The sequence below is a fragment of the Amblyomma maculatum genome, chromosome 8 (genome assembly GCF_055883805.1).
Source record: "Amblyomma maculatum isolate TAMU_Amacu chromosome 8, ASM5588380v1, whole genome shotgun sequence".
Lineage (NCBI taxonomy): Eukaryota > Metazoa > Arthropoda > Arachnida > Ixodida > Ixodidae > Amblyomma > Amblyomma maculatum.
In genome coordinates, this window is record NC_139351.1 from 124,201,710 (window position 1) to 124,223,066 (window position 21,357).

General features: G+C 45.8%; 1 protein-coding gene across 2 annotated transcripts in view; it reads left to right on the forward strand.

The window, feature by feature from the left end:
• Nucleotides 1-21,357, forward strand: part of LOC146182465 (uncharacterized) — a 98,580-nt gene that overhangs the window by 24,379 nt on the left and 52,844 nt on the right. The window contains exon 1 of one of the 2 annotated variants that reach the window (XM_084577590.1): nucleotides 9,741-10,131. The exons of the other annotated variant lie outside the window; for it this stretch is intronic. The gene's annotated coding sequence lies outside the window, so the exon portion shown is untranslated. Of the gene's footprint in view, nucleotides 1-9,740; nucleotides 10,132-21,357 lie in introns of those variants that run through there. 2 annotated transcript variants of the gene reach the window in all.

The window sequence follows — 21,357 nt, forward strand, 5'->3', positions numbered from 1 at the left end:
CAAACTGCACGGCATAGCTTAGCGCCATTTTTTTTTTTTTTTTTTTGCACACCGGAGCTCTTTAACTGCGCTTAAAGGTTAGTGAAAAGCTTTGCCAGAGGACTCACGTAACTAAATCTGGCACTTTGCTAATTGGTGCATAACTGCGATGTTGATCGCCCGCACGCTACTTGTGGCATTCAGTCGCACTTCTCAACGGTGCTGAGACATAGATAAGGTGCCTGTCTTTTTTTAGGTATAATGGTTGCACAGCGACGCCAACGGCCGACTTGATCAGTTAGGAAGCCTATATTGCGCCGCAGTGCGGCTTGCGGTTAGGCCTAACGTACTGGAATAATTGCCACACAGCATGTATTCCCCATATAGCTCAGTGACTTTAGGCCCAGTGCACGAGCGACACCATCTGTTGGTCAGATCCAGAAACTGATCGCAGGTCGTCCTGGATTCAAATTACGAGTTTCGTGACTAGGATGATTAACGAACTCTTGACACGCACGCAAACTGGAAACGCAAGACGCACAGCCGATCGTGCGAGCTGTTTACCAGACATCGGCGTATCTGGGGTCCTTGAGGTACGAGCTGCATACGCAAAGGTGAACACGTTTGTCTAGAGCGATGCGCTGCGGGTTAAAGGAAGGTAAATTTTAACGCTGCTACATTGCTACGAGCAAGGCAATTGCTCTTGCAATCGTCGTTTCTGCGTCTACCTGGCGGCATTCGAGCGCAATCACTTTTTACATGAAGCTGCTGCTTAAAAATAATGCTTATTTCTTCAGCAGAGCACGCTGGAGCACTCTAGACAAGCGTGCTCATATATTTACCCGCTGTGCCATATATATATATATATATATATATATATATATATATATATATATATACATATGTTATTTATTGATACCTCAAAGGCCCCATTTAAGGGGTATTACATATATATATATATATATATATATATATATATATATATATATATATATATATATATATATATATATATATATATATATATATAACGTTTCTCTCAATTGAACTGAAATGAAAAGTGACATACATTTACAGTCCATAAAAGTCTATAAATATGATAATAATCATTGCTTATTCCAAGAGTCCAGGTAAACCAGAGCTTTCACAGAGATCAGGCGATGAATTAAGTAATTGTCGGCAAAATAACCGTACGTACCAGGTAATATTGGCTAGAAAAATCGTTAATTTAAATGCGGAAAGCAAGTATTTAATCACTGTGACTTCAGCAGCACTTCAAGTTAGCGAAGAGTGAAAGGACCAATCCTAAACATGCTCCTTGAGTCAAAAGCTGAGTCGTTCTACCACTGAATAGTTGTAAGCGCGATAGTTTTAGAAGTGTATCGCGCGGAACCTTGTTGAATAAGGTTTTAAAATTTAGAAAGAGATCATCAATCAAATTTTAATTCTAGGAAATAGCTATAGTGTTAAAAAGAGGGAGTAACAGGAAAGTCCTTTTCAAAAAATCATGCCGTGTTAGTAGAAATAATTTAAACGAAACAAGGCAGTTATGGAGGAATAAGCGAGATATCTTTTAACGTCCGCTACAAATGAAAAGAAATCTGGTTCATCCTGTCATTGATACCCTCGATGACAGGATGAACCAGATTTATTGAACCAGGGGGGGGTCGTAGTGGAGGGCTACGGAGTAATTTCGACCACCTGGGGATCTTTGACGTGCGCTGACATCGCACAGCACACGGACGCCACTTCGTTTCGCCTCCAACGAAACGCAGCCGCCGAGGCCGGGATTCGATCAAATTAAAATTTTTTTGGCCATTCGGCATAAACAAGAGTACTAGTAATATATGGTATATTCATAAACCACTGGAACGATTTTAGCGCAGGGATTGCTCCATTTACGAAAGAAGCCATACACAGCTAGCCCCAGCTCGGCCTGGGCCCGCCACTTCAAGCCCTGGCCCAGCCCTGGAGCGCAACTTCAAACCCGAGCTTGGCCCGGGCCTAACAAAACGGAAATTTTTCGGCTCAGCCCGGCCCGGGCTTTCGGGCCGGCCAGAGTCCGTGCAGTGCTCTAATAGGACTCTTCTTGAGGCAAACCTTGGATAAATGCTGAGAACGTTTTCATGCCAACCTGAGACTTGGGTTAAATGTTTCGGAAAAGTGAGAAACTTATCCAGGAATTTGATCTGCGCACAGAGGGGAACAACGTGGCGCGGCTACGGATTCCACTCGACGTCTAACACTAGCCAAGCCAAACACGAAACCTCGCCTTCCCGGAATTCCCGTGGTGGGGGAACTAATCCTTAAAAAACTCGCGCAGACTGGGACAAAAACTATCCCTCTAGGTGATACTGTGAAACTCTGTGCTTGTAGATAACTGCATGGATGTCTTTGAATGATATTCTTATGCTCAGGGGCCGAACTACGCTCCAGTCACGTCACAGAAACTGTCACAAATCAATCGGCTAACCGTGCTCGTATTGGTAGATTCTGACCGGCGGATATGTCGACTAATAGGAGTAGGGGCTGACTGACAGGCTTGTGACAGTTCCTGGGATATGAGGGGAGCCTGATTCGGCCCCAGATGTCGCACTTGGTCTGAAACGCCGATTTATTTCGACGCTCCGTCGAGTTCAGCGGGCCAGGCTGAATCCGGCTCGGTAAGGCCCCGAACAGATTGCACAGGCTGCCGCGCTCTTGTCCGGGACAAATTAGCCAACGATGTTTTCTTCTCCTTTGATTTTGCGTAGGTCTTCTTCTTTTTTCTTTTTTTCATCGTGAGGTACCCGTTTTTCTGGACCGGTAGCACGGCTCGCAGTGAGCAGACGAGCACGCGAACGCTGTCGTGACGTAGGCGCGCGTGCGCGACCTGATTGGCAGTTTGGTGTCGTCGTCTGTCAAGCGTTTCCTCTTGGAAGACTTGGCCCTCCTTTTAGCCACGCGGCAGTCCCGTATGTATGCTTTCGAGAGCGCCGTACGCAACAGTCAGGTGTGGGCTGGTTGGCGTTGCTTCAGCAGCACGCGTGCTCCATTTGATGGCTATCGCGTCCTTTGCGCGTCTTGCCTTTTGCTTTTACCAGGCACCACTACTTTAGCACGAAGATCCTAGCGGAGTAGTACCGTTTTATTGCTTTCGCCATCGCAGTTCATTTCTGACGTGAAGCTCTTCTTTATTTTGTCCTTTAGTGATCGGATCTTGCTGAAAAATTAGCCTTTCATTCTATTTAACTGTTTTTTTTTTTATTGTCTGCACAAATGCAGCTTTGTGCTCGCTTGTGTACGTGCTCGCACGCAGACGGATCCTAGAAAAAGAAAAGGGTCGTCTGCTACGAACTTTTTTCTTTCTCGTCTGCTTCCTCCGCAGCGGACCTATTATTCCTCATCTCTCCCCTGCTATGTTCATCTGTCCTTAGGCACTCGATCAGGTACTCTGCTTGTCGGCGGGACATTAAAGATGCGAACCGGTATAAATGGGTGCACCGCTTAAGCACGTTGGGCGGGATTTTATTTTTTTTTGTCGGCGGGCATGATTTCTTCCTTTTTGATTCGTTTATGCGTGGGAGATCAATATCATTATTGGAATCGGACGAGCGGAAATGAGTGTATTATTATATATTTTTCCGACATGTCTAAAGCCCTAGAGGCCATTACTTAGGGAGGATTCATCGCAGAAAAATACAACTGGTGTCCAGAACAGAACTTATTCATTGTGGATAGGGCAGCACGGAACAGAAGAAAGACAAAATCAGGAAACATGAGTGCCGAGTAAGCTAATTATCTTTTTATTGAACACAACTCATAGCTCACACATCAAAACCTTGTAACACTAATGGACCTAGGGCACTTGCGCAAAACAGATTTAATGAGTATTTCTTAAACAAACTAATCTACCACGCTTTAAGCACCGATCGAAACGATCCTCCTCCCCCCCATTTTTGCACTCAAGCAGTAGTTTATAAAGAAGCTAAACCTCTTTATAGCGACCAACGATAAAGAAGAAGGTAGGCTTGCATTTTGCAAGAGGCCAACAACAACAACAACAACAACAACAACAACATTGTGTCGTCTCTTTGGGATAAAGTATACTTCGAATCATTATTCATATTGTTCACTTTTTGCACTGTTTCTTTATATTTTCCTTTTTCCCGTAAGCACAGCTAGCACTGATTTTTCCTATACGCATAGCCTGAAAGTTCAGTTGTGACACTTGATTTACAATGTTCGGCGGTATTGCCATTTTGATGTACCGCGAAAAAGTGTCGCGAAAAGCACGTAATTAAAAATAAAGAATAAAATAAAATTCTCCAATACGCCCGTTGCTTTCAGTGTGTCCGAAAACTGGCGCACTATGCTCTCCCGCGCGGTGTGTCCTCTTCTCGGCTGGCCCCATTAGAAGGGACGTTCCGAGTTTCGGCCGTGGGCATCCCGAGCAGCAGTCGGCCTCGCCGGAATCATAGCGGTTGATCGATCCGTTTGCTTTTGTGACATGTGTACATGAGCTTCGAGGTCAAGCGTGCGCTTAGGAAAGCCAAGATTGAGGTCAGTTCCCTGACGAATCGTTGATGTCCACCAGGGCAAGTTGTTAGGCTGACGGCTCGCGTAGAGTGAACGTGCACGCTCTCCGACAACTGTCTTCGCGTCAACTCCTCCAGCGCCACCTGCTATTTCTCGCTTTTATTTTTAACTCTGGCGTACATCCTAAAGCGTGACTGGAAGAGTACTGAATTCGATAAGCGTCACGCAAGGTTTTTATCGTTATCGATGCGCGATCCGCAATCAGCTACCACTGGTCTCTAGTACCTGAGTGAATAAGTGCGCATGCGCAGATCGCCTTGAGGGCGCTCGATGGCGCCATATGATGGCCGGCGGTGCGCACGCTTGCCGCTTCGGGACCAATTAGCGCTTGCACACTGGCGGTGGACGGTAGCAGATCACGGTACGGGATGTAGTGTCGCGCTACGCTATAATTAATATTCCTACGATTGGTCTTAGTGATTGACTTATTTAAGTTTGGAGAGCTAAGGCGATCGGAAATGCTGGGCTTGACGTCGTACCGCAGAGCCTAAAAACGCGGTGAAACTCACTATCACCATCGGTGCTGTCATCACCATCACTACAACTGCTTTCATTGCAGGGCAAAGGATTCTGTGATAATGCTCTTAAACGTGACAACAAAACTAGAGAATTCTTTTCCATCTCAAATCCTTCGTTTTTACTCACTTATGTTTCTTAAAATTTCTTGATTATTAAGTTCTCCATTAACTTTCGCGTCCATATGGCTTGAAGCCGACAGAATTTGGCTAGGCTGGGCTTCTTTTGGCTTTGTTTTTTTTTTCTCCTTTTATCAGACGAATAATGGTGATTTCAAGAACGATTCTTAGTAATTACGAATTAAGCCTTTTCTGAGCAAGCTGCAGTCACTTTATCGCCAGAAAAGTCTTGCACTTATATTTACTTGCGTGTCCTCGAGAACCTTCAAAGTGACCGGTCCGCGCGCAATGGCCCGGAACATAAGCTCACGCGGAAAGCAGCCATCACCCGTTTCATGTACGTCACAAAATGTGCTTCAAGTCACGTCCCGCCGCTGCTGGCTTCTCTATGTCGTCATTCCGAAAGGCGAATCAGGATCGCTGGCTATGCCCTCTAAAAAAGAGTAAGATCCCCGGACCTTGGCCATAGCAGCTGGTTGATTTCAAGGCCTACAAGTCACTCTTCTGTTGCCCGAGCGTGACTGGCTGGGTGTGATAAATGTCACTGTTTTCCTCACCCTTCGCTCTTTCCCTTTCAGACCCTTCATCCCTCTCCCGCAGGGTAGCCAACCGAAACACGCGTCTGGTTAACGTCTCCTACCTCCATTTTTCCTGTTTAAGCTTTCTCTCACTGGCTATCCATTGTTTCTTGCGAATCTTGAAACGGTTTAAACGAAGGCTTTTGCATGGTAACACGGGGCCGGATTCTTGTCAACGTGCAGGTGTTGTTATGAGCGCGATATGTAATCAACAGCCACCGCACGCATCTCCAGTCTTCTGAACTCATTTTGAAGGCTTTGCGTTCTGGAAAAAAAAAAAAAAAAACTGTAACAGGCACTATATGTTATTGTATAGAATGCGGTGCAGCGCTGGTGAATATCTGAATACATTTGAAGATGAATATTCGGCGCGGCATGTTCTTTCTTTTTTTCTTCCCCGATTGTATAACTATGCTGGAAATGCTGATTTGTTTGGGTAGCCTTAAGGAAACCAGGGAGGAAATGTTCGGAATACAACTTTAGATCAAACGTTTCCCTTACGTAGAACCATAATGATACCGTCATCATCAGCCGGATTATACTCACTGCAGGGCGAAGACTTCTTCCATATTCCTGCAACTAACCCGGTCTTGTGCTAGCGGCATCCACTTGACCCTTGAGAACTTCTTAACCTCATCCGCCCGCCTAACTTTCTGCAGCCCCGTGCTGCGCTTTCCTTTCCTCGGAATCCAGTATGTTGCCCTAAGCGACCATCGGTCATCCTCTCCTCGCACTACATGTCCTGCCCATGCCCATTCTTCTTCTTAATTTCCACTAGAATGCCATTAACTCTAGTTATTTCTCTGACCCACTCTGCACGTTTCCTATCTCTTAATATTACCCCTACCATTTTGCGTTCCATAACCCTCTGCGTTGTCCTCAACTTAAGTAGAACTGTCTTCGTTAGCCTCCACGTTTCAGCCCCATAGACGAGAACAGGTAAGCAAGATGCAATCGTTGTATACTTTCCTCTTGAGCGATACCGGTAAGCTGCTAGTCATAATCTGCGAGTACTTGCGAAACGGAGAACGTAGTTGTGTTATTCTACTCTGTTGTGCGCTTCCCGCACATAAGCGATAAAACATTTTCCCACCATGTACAGAAATGTATGATTAGCCGTGTCCTTCCGGAATGTACGTACTTCAGCTTGAAAACGCAAGTGCAGGTTCCCAGTCGCTGCAATTCATTCACGATTGTGTTTTTTCTATGCGAACAGTGGTACAGTCATGAGGCCAGTGCCGTGCTTATTGCATTTTATTGCATGTATTGTACCAGTCGTTGGTATATGGCATTTAGCGTCGGGAAGCGAAACTGGCCGAACACGAGAGGCTAGTGACAGCGTTACATAGTGGCAAGGCAGGAAGGACCCAAGCAGTCAGAGTTCGGAGAGAAAAGGTAATGCTTTCAGTCGGCGATATCTCTGGTGCGACGTAAGAATGATTGAAATTTTTTGTCGTTGTATAAAGACTGGCTTGATACCTCCTTATCGCTTTTCTCAGCCTCGATAGAAACCATCTCGTAGGACCTTTAAGACATCGAGACTGTTCCGCAATAATCTGGACTGCTTGCCTGGGCCGCTAGACTGGAATTGTATTGGTATAACGCAATATATATATAGAGAACGACGGCTGTGTTGAGGCCGAATTGAAGAACTAACTTTATAGTGGGGGGTATAGTGAACTAGAATACTTTGCGGTGTATGGAGTTAAGAGGCTGCCGCACTGAAGGGGTTGGGGGTGGGGAGTTAGAAAAAGCGAATATATTGCAGACTGACTGTGGCACATGATAGGACAGGACACACGAAGAACCGAACAACACGAGCGCTAAACTCACGCTATAATCAAAAGCCGCTCTGTTGAATACGTTATGCTGATTGCGGCCACAGTTTGATATCACTTAGTCAATGATGCATAGATGTACCTACCTCGGTTGTGCTCTGAAATCAACAGCTCACAAAGAATGCGCAAAAAATCAAAGTAAATTGTCTCCACACGACTATTACTCTCGCTGCATTTGAGTATAGGAATGATTCTTTAAGTAATGAAGGAAACACTTCATGGGAACACTTCATTGATGTACGTCATCGCAAAAAGGGTAAGGGAAACGACGCGTAGTGCTTGCGATTGCTTTTTTGTAGTACGTTATTATAGTGCTGTGCTGCTTGCAGTTTCGAAAATGGGCTGACACGTAAGCGAGGACAGGCAGCTACAGTTAAATAGACACTTAGGGAAGATCGAAGATCAACAGACTAATGTTAATGCGGCCGTTTTTTCGAGCGAACGGTGGTAACGCCGAGACAGGTTTGGTTGCGGATCAGTGAGGCGAGGCTAAACCGCAAATCACTTCCCTGCAGAGGTACACAGTGCATTTTGGCCTTGGCGTGACCAGTTTGACTGGAGTGGAGAAAAAACAAATGACGCATTTGTAAATCTAAATCGTTCGGGATTAACGTGTCGTTTTTCTCAGACGGAGACTGCCAAAAAAAGCTAGAGGATAGAGTTTATATATATATATATATATATATATATATATATATATATATATATATATATATATATATATATATATATATATATATATATATATATATATATATATATATATATATATATACATAAACATAATTGTATGAAGTTCTTCTCAGGTCCCTCTTTTAGGATGTGGTTGTGCTTGTCAGTCTTTGCTTGACTGTGTTCATTGCTTAAGGAACTAAAGCTGTGCAGTACAAGAAACATCACAAAACCCATATATTAGCAACGGCGAGTCTGTTATCACGTGACTAGTATTCGTAGGCATGAAGCTGCTCAGTTCGTGCCAGCGCCGGTCCAATTCCGCCCTAAGTGATGGTGCGACATTTTCCTGCCGGATGTCATTAAGGCAAAAAAATTCGAAATTTTTTGAGGAGCGTTTCGGAAGGATTTGCCCTTGTGCTGCATGGTCGTGATTTCCACTGACAGTCGGCAGCGGTTTGCTGAGAATTGTCGCTAGGAACGCTTCTCTGCAGGAGAAAACAAAACACGACGAATTATACGAAGTTCGTTCTTCTGGGTCCTCTTCCTCCTAAATGAAAACCGCCCCACTCCCGATAGAAACTGAAGCAAAGCCGAGTCGGAGAACACTAAGTCCTGAAAATGAGCCTATACGTTCTGCGCCTCTTTCATCTCGGCAACATATGGCACCCAGCCCACGTGCAATCGTTTGGGGCCATCGGCTGTGGCGTCGGCCCGACCCGATTCTGCGCAGGATGACGGCTAACAGCCGAAACTCGAGCACAAGACGTGCACAACACACACACATTGGTGGGTGTCGTTTTCTATTTCTTTTTTCCACGCCGGAGCGCGTAGAAGCGGACGTGACAGGTTACTCGGCCTTTGACCCCCTCCTTCCCCTGCACGCATGCAGCAACTGCAGGAGAGCAGAAAAACTGTATCAAGTTCAACTTTCGGGACAAACCTCGCTGCGAACGAACGCTGCTCTTTCCTTCTGCCAAGCGGTCCGCCGAACGGCAGGTTCCAGTTTCAAAGTCGTTTGCCTTCTATTTTATTGTTTTTGTTCTCCATACCTTTCCACCATCTTTCTACGCGCCGGCAGCCTTCGCCTATATCTTTCTTCCATCATATCGGTCTTCGATCAGACAGACAACTGTGCTAGCTCTGCTTTACTTTTTGTAGTCGTTCCCAGTACCGCTGTTAACGTGTTCGTCAAAATAAGCAGGTAGGATTATAACCACCTACAAGCGGCATCGACAGAAGCACTTTGGAGGCTGCCCGGCGAGGCCGGAAGAAAATGGGTTCGGCCCGATTAAAGCGCAGGCTACGGGCGCCTCTTTTTCTCTGGCGCGGATAAGGTGACACCAATCTTGACCATTTCTGGCTTCTGGTCTGGCAGCACTGCGCGTGCATGGCCTTTCTCTCTCTTTTCTGGACGCAGCAGCTCCTCTCCACACTCGCTCGGAGCAGACGACGTAGTGCGTGAGCAGACGACGCTCGGCGCTCCGCGCGCAGCTTCGCTGGCCGCGCATTGTGTTTTAGGTAGACCGTGCGGGACGCCGGGGAAGTTGAGCGTCCCGGCTGACCTCCTTAAAGGCTTAAGACGACGTACGGCTCTCTCTGTCGAGCGGTTCCGAAGTGATCTCGGACTTCTGACGTGGACATACGCATCCGTGCCAACGGCGGAGCGGCGACCTGCAAGTCGGCAGTGAGACGCCGCGTAGCGACGGCGGGTTTCAAGTGTGCTGTGATGGTCGGAGTGCTTTTCGTCGACGAAAGAAGAGCGAGGATTTGACCGTACAGTGCTCGCTTGGTGACTTCGGAAGAATTTCCTTAGTTTGGATACCCGGAGAATCGAGCATCTACCTAGAGGTTGGTGACGACGTGTGTACTTCTACTTAGTGGGCGGTCCTGAAGGGAGGCAGGTGATTTTGTGCCGGAACCAGCTTAAACGTACCCAATGAGTTGTCCTTTCTTTCATACCGTTCAGATCTGCTTTGAAAGACTGCTTTTCTTGTGCTTCTTCACTGACTGAGTGAGCGCGCTCGAGCAGGAGCAATACCTGGCTTATAGATTTATTAAAATGACCTTCCTCCGCACTTATTTCACCCTTATAATTAGCATATGAAACAGTACACTTGGATTCCATTGCTCCGGGGCAACTCTCGTCAGTGCTTCGTCCGCAGTAAGTTTTTATTGAAGTTTCGAAAAAGGACTAGTCTTCATCAGAGACTGGTCAGATATGCAAATTGTTGTGCGTCAGCATCTCTTAAAGACAGTAGTATTAAGTGCTACAATGCCTTGTGGACTAGCTCTGGCGCAGAGAACGTCTCGGGCGTAAACAAGTGCTCGAGTAACATGCTAGCCATTGGCTGTGTCTCTGGAAGCTGAACGCGGGCACACGTCTGAAAAGTTGAGCCCTCCACATACCATTATTGAAAAGCACTCCGTCTATGCATATGATGGTTGATTGCCGTTCGGGCCTCGAGTTTTGATGTGTCTCTGTGTCACTTATAAAGGAAAGCCGCATAGTCTGCGTCTTTCTGCGTTGCCGCCAACATGACCTTCGCTTCCAATTACACAACGCCGTTCACTTCGAGCCGTTGTTTTGCTTGTTCACCTCCAGGTGCCAATATTCAAAATCACCCATGCCGTCTCTGAGCTCAACAGTCACACGCCTATTGTTGTACCTGCTATGGAAAGTACAACTGCATTCAGTCTTAACCTCCCTGACCCGCTTCAGTTTGCGTCTTAATGAAGCTTTCCTCGCGAGCAAAGGATTCCCAAGGTCTCATACCAACAGCGGCGTTATTTGAATCAACTAGACTGTGAGCTCAACTATCGGACGAATACTGTAAGCCTTAGCCTTGCATGTTTGCATAAACATGTACTTCTCGGGCGATTGCAGTGACAAGCTTCAGTTGAAAGTCGTCGCCGTTAAGTTTACGCGTCTTTGAGATGACGAGTGATTCGCTTGACGAAAGGCTGGCGCGCATGGTGTACTGTTTTTCGAAATATTCCTGCCTGGGTTTTCACGAACCAGTTCATTAATGTTCCGTCAGAACTAACTGACGCTCATGCATTTCATACACTTCGGGGCTAGCTACCGGCGCCTCTGCAACGCTCTGCATATTTTAACTGCACTTTATATATATATATATATATATATAAATATATATATATATATATATATATATATATATATATATATATATATATATATATATATATATATATATATATATATATATATATAATGAATAATATTTTTCTCCACTCAGATAAGACTTTTTTGAAGTATGCTATATACTTGCAAGACCCGAGCACAAGTTCAGCTCCTCGGCGCTAATCTTCGAGGCTGTGTGTTTTTATTAGCGTAGAGCAACACAATTTGCAACCATGGATTCATGTGTTCTAGCGCGAAGTTCATCCGTGCTTTCTGCTACAAGCATCTGCTCCTTCAGAAACATGTTTCAGCATCTTATCACGTTTGTTTAGTGAAATGCATGCATGACAGAAAGCGTACTATATATATATATATATATATATATATATATATATATATATATATATATATATATATATATATATATATATATATATATATATATATATATAGGGAGGGGGTTGAAGCTCGAATGGGTCCGGTAGGGCATTAACGTAAAGGAGATGACGCTCGGTAGAAAAACAGTGAACTTTAATCCTACATTTCGGCCAGGGTCCGGCCTTTGTCAAGGAATGTATGTGTATATATATATATATATATATATATATATAACGCCCTTCATAACGCCCTCAAAATTCCTGTTTCGTTGAAGAGAGTAGAGTACAGCATTGAATGCATCGGGTGGATATGTAATATTTTAGACTGCAAATAGGTGAAAAGGTGGACCGTGGACGGTACACTGAACTCTTTCTTTTCCCTTAAGTACAACTAACTAGGTAATAATAGCCGGTGTTCCTAGCGGCAAGCACGGAGCAAAATGATCCGGCTATATCCGTCGCATTTAGAATCAACGCCGTTCAAGAAAAGCAACGTGTCCCTTACCCCCTCTGCATAATTGACCCTTTTTCAGGCCACCATATTTCCCTCTTGTCTGGTTTGGCTCCCTGTCCAGGTCTCTATAAAGGCGCACGCGCCGGTACTTTCTTGCCCTTCACCGATGACGTCACCGATTTCCGGCGTCCTCCATTGGCCGCCGGCTACTCCTGTCCTTGGCCAACCCTTGGCGCGCGAAACCAGCCTCGTTAGTATGCGCTCGCGGACGACCGCGCGCTGCAGCGCTGTCTCTCGCCATTTCGACGTGATGGCTCTCTTGATCATGACCGCGCCACGTTTGCGAAATCCGGGACAGAGGAAAGGTCGACGACGTTTTTGTTTTTAGCTCCCCCGCCGCTGGTGCTGTCGAAGATATATCCTGTTTTACGGCTCTGGCAAACAGTTGGCCTTGTCTACTTTGCCGATCTCGAACGCGCGCAGAACTGGCGCGAGCCTCTCCCGCTGCTGCAATGCTAGCAGACGGCGATGCGCCGAAGCAGACGTTTCGGTTTTTGCAGTTATGTCTATGGCGCTACATGAGAGCCGAAGAATTTACGGTGCTTGCTGCGTAAATCGTGAAATTCGCTGCTATAGGTGGCGTGAACGTTGCGAGTTCTGCTTCAGTAACTACCTCTTTGACCCTTTACTCAATCATTGTCTTCGTGGTAGAGTCCAGGTGTACACCCACTTTCAAGGGTGCGATACCGCCTTTTTCCTTGTAGCTACTTATAACCCCTACGCAGACGCGAGTTCTCTCCCTGGCTGGGGGGAAGCGAGGACAGACGTGCGAGGAGCTGTGCTATGAATTTAAGGTTGAATCGTGAACACCTCTGGACAGGGGACACTGCTAACACTGTACTGGCAGCAGCACTCGCTGTAAAAGTCGGCTGTCCTTGTTCGCCATTGGCCCAAACGGGTAACGGTCTGACTAAAAATCAGAAGATACAGTTTCTAGTCCGTGAGAGAGGTTGGTTATCGGCTGCGTATTTACAGGTTGGAGGTGGGAAGAGGCCAGTCAGTTGCGGGCCGAACGAAGAAGCCATGTTGTAGCGTGTGGCGTACCGGTAACGGCCCGAATCATAAAAAGGTCGTGTCGCAAGTTGTTGGTTTAGCCCCGCGCGGTGCCGCTTTAGCGTCGCATTGCATGCCACTCCGCGCAGCTCACTCGGGAGCGAGCCCAGTGCCGTTGATTTCCACACCTGATGTCGGCACCGCGAGTGACCTCGAAGGGAGGCTTTCGCGTGCGAGTTCGCTGGACTGGCTTTTAACGGAAATTTAGTATTCTTAACCAACCTTTTATGGCTGGGGATCCTGCTTTTTCCCCCGCCTTTTCGACGTTTTATCTGGCGCTGCTTTCAAGCAGTGGTTTCCACGTCTTCGCTGCCTGTTTTGCGTAAATGCAAGCTGTAAAGTTTCGCGTGCGTTGCTGCCCGTTCGTTTGTTTCTCTCTCGCTCTCCTTCGAAAACTTACTGTTCAGCCCTCTTCACTACTATCCCCAAGCTTCTTGTCGATGTCTTCATTCCGGCTGTCTGGAAAGTATACGGTGGGTATAGTCGTGCCTGCAAACCGAAGTGACTCGATGTCAAGCACAGAACAAGGTAAAGACTATGGCTACACAGCATGAAAGAGCACGGAACAAAAAGGTAGGGGGGGGGGGGGGGGTGGCTCAGTTCTCAAACGGAGCCAACGTTTCGACAAGTGGAATGGTCTTCGTCTGGGCAAGCGTTACATCCCCCGGCCACCTGCAGCTAATACTACATCTGCTCCCCCATCGAGCAACAAACACGTCTTTCCTAAAAACAAAACAACAACAACAACAACAAAAAAACACAACAACCTGGCGTTAGGCTCACAAAACCAAAGACCACTCGCTTAATATTGTTTTGATCGTCTTATCAAGATGATGAATTCGGCTTGACTGGCACCAGCGCCGGCTAGATTTGCATGTCAAGCTCGGACGGGTTGTCTGACGCATGCCGATTCCAAACGAAACCCAATGGTCCCTGGAGAGGCGGAGGTAAACCTGCATTGACTCAAGCCGTTTACGTACGAACGTTCAAAATGTTTGACCTGAACGAAGCATGGTTACTCCCCGTTCATTCCACTCCACCCGTGGACGACTAGCTGGGGCGCACCTATAGGTGTCCCCGTATTTACAACGCGCGCCTCCAGCCCACCCGTGTAAAGATTTCGATCGTCCGCGCATGAACTCTCCCTTGCGGGGCTGCTCTCTGGAGGCCCACGCAGGTCTCTCCTTTTCTTTTCAATCTTTCAAATTTGCTCCGCCTCCACACTCTAGCTGGAGCACAGTGGGGAAAAGCGATCGCTCACGCGTCTTCAGCGGACGGACACGCACCGGCGAACGCACGCATGCGCAGAACAAATGAAACTCGGAGACGGGAGTAGGGGCACTTTGTCTATGACTCCGGCTACGTCTTTGTCTCGGCCCTCACGAGTCCTGTTCCATTTATAGAGCCGGCAGCTTGTGAGTGTCCGGCTTTGCGGGCCTCCTTATACGCAGAGCTGCGTTTGTATGTGTGTGTGCGGGCTTTTGTTTTGTCTCCAGGCGTGGCGTGTCCTACTGAGATTTGAAACTTGTCCAGTGAGGTGCGCCTTGAAAGGACGCGTGAATGCAGGCTGCGAAGCATTTCTGTTTAGGGCTGGGCTATATTATCCATTGTCTCTGTATGGGTTGTCGCTGTTTTATTTACCGCAACAAGGATCAAATTATAAGCTGAATGACTTTTGTAAAGTGCTCGACGTCTTGTAATAAATGAGCAAACCATTTGGCACCGTCTAAAAGCGGATACACACGGAAATGTACAGACTGAAGCCTTGGCCTTAGATTGACCCATTCGGGTGGTGCTGATTGTTTAGATTCCAAATGAATAAATTCCCTCCCAGATTTGATGTCCAGGTCTCAAGAAATCCTCGTTTGTATTTGTGGTGCGGGACCGACACTGGTTTGTTTTTCACACGCATAAGAAAAAAATAAGGGGTCACTTAAGCCCCGCCTTCAAGGATATGATCCGATAGCTTTTGTGGGTCTTGTGCCCGCTTCTCCTTGTGGATCCTTGCACTTAACTTAATACTCGTTTATAATAATAATAATAATAATAATAATAATAATAATAATAATAATAATAATAATAATAATAATAATAATAATAATAATAATAATAATAATAATAATAATAATAATAATTTATTTTTCCTTTACTACAAGGAAAGGAAAGGAGCAGCCGCTAAAAAGCTGCTTCGAAGAGCAGCTTGACGGGGCGGCTGCCCCTGCATATGACGGCATTTCACAGCAGAGAAAGTCACGCCCACGCAGTGAATAAATAATCAATGGAGAAATAATTAGACTGCAAAAAGCACTAGGTAAATCAGGAAAAATACATGAAAATAAAACAGAAACGCCGCAAGACAGAACACCTAACTTAAAAATATGTATTTATAGAAACATTTCGCGGATTAATTTAATGGGAGGAAGAGAGAAATCTTGACCACTATTAGCAAAGTATTGATTTAATGTGGTAGGAAGCCTGAAGCGAAGCATCTGCCTGCCATAGTTCGTCCGGCACGCTGTAACGTGCCAATGCTCCGGATTACGGGTGTCGTATGTGTTTATGTTGTCTTGAAGCGCTGCTATGAGTGTTAGTGTGTTGTCCTTTTTACTGATGCCTTGTTTGTATAATCGCAAACGCCTGTAGTACAAAGATGTTACTTTAACTATATTTAGCTGCTTAAATATTGGTCCTGTATGTTCGAGGTAAGAAGCTTTAGTAATATTTCTTATTGCACGTTTTTGAAGGAGTAGTAACTTGTTGTTGCCCATACTAGCAAGGAGTAGTTCAGAATAGACGAAAACAGTGAATTATAAAGCATAATGTTAATAGTAAGTGGAAATACGCGGAAATGTCGGCGTAGAAAACCTATTATGCGTGATAATTTGTTGACTAAATATTCCATGTGAACGTCCCATCGCTAACCCCATAATTTGTGCCTCCAGCATCTCCCAAATACTCATTAGCATACTAACAGAAGCTGCCACATTATTACGTCAAAGACCACCCAACGTAGATAGAATAGTCATGCTTTAACCAAGCAGGTCTACCTCGAGATCGAATACTATTGGCTTTGATTCCCATCTCAATGACGTTGTCTGGGTCTGCAGTTCGACTCGGCCACATGATGTGGTCTTGTGACGTCACGCGCCCCGAAATTTGATAAGTAAACACGTAGGAATCGTAGGATGATCGACATTCGGTTTAGAAGATTCACGTGAATACAGAAGTTGAGAAAGAAAGGTTAATATTACTTGTGGGAAAGAAAGTGGGGAAACGTCATCTTCCATTGAAGTGGAGGAGGAAGTCGCTGCTAGGATTGCTGTTTGGAGAAATATTATTTACTGCTCCTAAGTTGCTCAATCCACCTGCAAAACGGAAATCACTGCTGCTTGGGACGCACACTTAGGAAAAGCCCAGTGATTCCCGTGTAGGCGCAGCACATCGATGGGTTATTTTCAGGCTCCATGCCTTCGTGCTGGTTAACAGCACCCCTCAAGCAGGTCTTGGCGAGCAGTCATCTCAATGCAATGGCTCTGGGCGCTAGCCACAGATCTCCTGCGTGTGTACTCGATTTGGGGCAAAGCCCCAGCACGTTCGCGGTGTGCCTTTTCGCGGAATATTTCTTTAAGGGGTATTGACGACAACTCCACCCAATTCTAGTTGTCAGCAGAACTTGTGTCTACGGATTTTCCCGTCATTATGCCGAAACTCGTGACTTAAAGTTCCAAGACGGTCTCCACGATCACACCTTGGGTGTCCAGTGAGGCGTAGCCTCAATTATTCTAGCTGTTGACGTAACCTGTTGACGTAACCTGTTGACGTAACCTCAGTTTCATTGGGAAAACGAGCGCTAGTAGTCACAGTTGTATTTTGGTATTAGCATTCTTTTCTAACCTAAAAAAAAAATAAATCTGTGATTTCAGTCAGAGTGGTGTTTTTGTCAACAGAATGTAGTTCTAAAATCCATCCATACAGGCCAACTCTATTTTGCCCGAGTATCCTCTTGAAGGTGAGTTAAGGTCGACTGCTTTATTTGACATATTTTTCACACTCTTATCCTGCGGTAAATTTGCAGCTTCGCGTCCCCATTTGCACCGCACTTACTGGGCAGCATTCGTGCAGTGCGAAAGAAGAACATCGGGGCGGTGATGGTCCGGTCCTGTCATCTGCCGCGGCGAGCCAGCGAGTGGACCGGTCCCAGTGCCCTCCGCCGTGGTGTTTATCGCATTCTCCCCCTCGTTGGCCCTGTTTCGCTTTCGCGAGACAGGCGTGCCGCCGTGACGGGCGTACATATGCAAACGGGATCACCCATAGTCTGCGTGTGCACGCAGTCAAGCCAATGCAAGCAAAAGCCCCTTTGAGAAGTCATTGGCGAGAAAAGCGAAGGGCTTATACAAAGCAGACGGCAATCAAGTGATCTGTAAGCCTCGAAATAAGTGATGCCTAAGCGACCGCGCAGGAATGAAGCTCACGAATGGTAAGGAGGGCAGAAAAAGAAGGTCTGTAGATGACGGTAGAAGTCAGGAACGGAAGCTTGCGGTCGTGATGAGGTAGCGCTGAGACGGAGAAAAAAAAAAGAAAAAGAAAAGCAGACGAGAGCGAACAAGAGAGGAAGATGGCGGCGCTCGTGAACATAAGAGTTTCTTACCTTACCTAGAGGGAAAGCTGTGCTGCCGTCTATAGGAGTTTACATGGAGTTTCCAGACGGCCAGTTCAGCCACCATGGGCGCTCAAAGCATCATGGGCCGGAGAGCTACCGAGTGCAGAACTACAATTTTTGGCCAAAACTAATGCAAAGATAAACATTGTTCTACAGTAAATAATGTCCTAAGATTGAATATTGTGACTCCAAATTGCAAAAAGAGAGAGAAACAGCATGTCAGTGTGAGATTTATCTAATATAAGCGATGGCTCTTTCTCCTATTGGCGTAGTTTTGAGCAGCACAAATACCAATATTTCACACTTAATAGGCAAAATTTGAAACAGAAAAACGTTGTAAAAATATTTATGGTTGTGCAACCACTTAAGAAAGTTTTTAGTGGCATTTCGGGAAACAGAAACCATTTATTGGCGACGTCTGCTTTTGCGCCTTCGCTACTATGGCTTTCGCGGTCTATGTACGCACCTTCAAATGATGATGATGACGAAAAAGAAACATCGCAGTAACGCTACTCCACTTACCCGAGAAAAACCGACTGTCCCGCAACAAGTAGCACACCGGCCCATGATTCTTAGCGCGCCCATGGTGGCTGAAGTGCAGCGCCCTCAGCTTTCCCTCTAGTTAGTGTTATGAACTCTATGCTCGTGAATCGACGGGCCGTCTGCAAACGCTTTCGTCTGCATAAGACGCGACGAGATGTGAGCATGCATGGTGCTTGCTGTGATTCCTGCTATAACAAACCGGCCTATAGCTTGGTCGTAAGTTGTTAAATGCAACCCAGTATAGCTAACCGCAAAATACATATATAAAGGCGAGTATGGACACTCCTGCGCGTGCGAGCGACTACGTTTTTTTGTCGGTTAGTTTTCCCGTCGAGAGTAAACTGAAACGCAGATGAGCCTAAGAAAAATGCTTCCTACACTATTTAGCGTCGGCGTAAGTGCAAGTTGTCTGAAGGCACTGCGAAATATATAACGCTAGTGTCCTGTGCTTCGCTCGCAAAATGTGGCATCGTCAGCGACGTTGGTGTTCGTTTAATGACGGTCCGGATCTCATCCGTCGTATAGGAAGCGAAAAGACCACCCGGGTGCTCGGCCATCAATATCTGTAACACCAACGGCGGTGACGTATAGGCCAACAGTGTGTTTACAAAGTGGGCGCTCGCGGAGCCGCAGCCGACTGGGGGTGAAAAGTAGGGCTAGCCCCAATAGGAATACGTGGCACCGAAATATTCCAAACCTGGTTGGGTGTCAGCTAGTTTAAGGACGATTTCGGCTCAAAACGTTTTCTGAACGCTACTTAAAGTGTAACACACACCCATGGAAAGCGTTAGACGATTTCTGTGTAGTTAATTGCATTGTGCGATTGCTGCCGCACCGATGTTGCGTCCTGTCTGTGTTCACCCCTGGTTTTACGGCTGCTTAGATTCAAAAGCGTTCCATAACGCAACCTAAAAGGGAACGAATCCCCATGGAATGCGGTTTCGATGCTAGCTGTAAAGTGTCATTAAGGAAACTAAGAACAATACTACAAAGGGGATTCGAACCATTGTCTTCGGCGTTAAAAAAATGTATAGCGCTTATCCATTGCGTCACGGTTGCGACAGGAGGAGGGAGTTTTAATTGGTGCTGCGTTTTCGCTTTAGGTGATGCTGCTGAGTGTACCCTATCGTTGAGAAAATGGAATAATACAGCCACGGCATCAGGCTTCATACATACATATTTACCTATACAAATATATGCCCTGTTGGGGATACATACATACATACATACATACATACATACATACATACATACATACATACATACATACATACATACATACATACATACATACATACATACATACATACATACATACATACATACATACATACATACATACATACATACATACATACATACATACATACATACATACATACATACATACATACATACATACATACATACACACACATACCTTGTTGGGGGAGGGCAATATCGCACTCTTTCTGTTTAAAAAAGAGTATACGTAATGGCGACTAATTCGAATACTTTTCTGATGAAATCAAAATGTTGGACGACATTCATTGTTGACATGCCTTTCTCGTTGGTCACGTTTGAATGCGTTGATATAAAGCAGCTAATAACCGATATCTCTACTGGGGATGCATATATGCCTCACGAAGCGAAGAAATTCTCGTGGTGCTGTTTTGCACATTTCACTCCATATAGGTGTTCACGAACCGTCAGCAATAGTCATGTCGGACCACTGGCATTGGCCCACGTGAGTGTTCGCGTGACAGTAACGGAGACAGGGCTACATCTCTTCGTTGCCATCGGCAGGCAGTTCGGCCGTTATGATCGCTGTCGTGACCTGCATGTTTTCTCGGATTATTTAGATCTCTGCTGTAAGTCTCAGGCTTTAGCAAAAGGCGGGCGGCAGCACAGGTACAGACTGAGCCAAGCCTATCGCATTAAGCAGCAGAGCGCGAACACTTGGCACTGTTTTATTGCGATAGCAATACTACGCCAGGTTTCGGCCCATCGCGTAGTCCCGGGAAGGGCCACGTATGACCTTAAACAGCCGCAAAAAAAAAAAAAGAAGAAGAAGAAGAAGACTAAGAAGAAGAAGAAGAAGACGAAGAAGACGAAGACTAAGAAGACGAAGAGGGCGATGACGAAGAAGAAGAAGACGAAGAACGCTCGGTCCCGCATATGTGTTTCAAGGATATGTGAAGTGTCTATGACTCTCTTGCGCTGCAGATTACCGAAACTAAATCTGCATTTATGTCGTTCGGGGCTATCCGCTGCTAACTTCTGTGAGTCTTGCAAAGAAATTGGATCCATAGATCATTTTTTTCTCTTCTGCCGGAGGTTCGCATCTCTCCGCAAAATTTACTTAGCAACTCCCCTTTCGAGATTAGGCCTTCTACTAACCATTCCAGTTCTCCTCTCCTTCGGGGCAAGCGTCAAGGGATATGCTTTAAAACCAGTGTGCGATTTTATTCATGATTACATAATTCCAACAGGTAGATTCATATGCTAGGTACGATTTCATTACCTTTTCTTTTCCTTTTTATTTTTTTCCAAATTCTAGTTAAACATCCATATTTATCTGAATACTCCAGTCCTCGAACATAAATATTTACATCTACAATGCACCCTGGCCAATCCCCCGCCGTGGGTATGTGCCATTTTGTCTCAGTTAATCATCATCATCATCATCATCATCATCATCATCATCATCATCATCATCATCATCATCACCGGCAGCTAAAGCTTTCACTCCACATTGGGTTCAGCAGCATTGAACCCTACTCATTTATATGTGGGCTGGTATAGC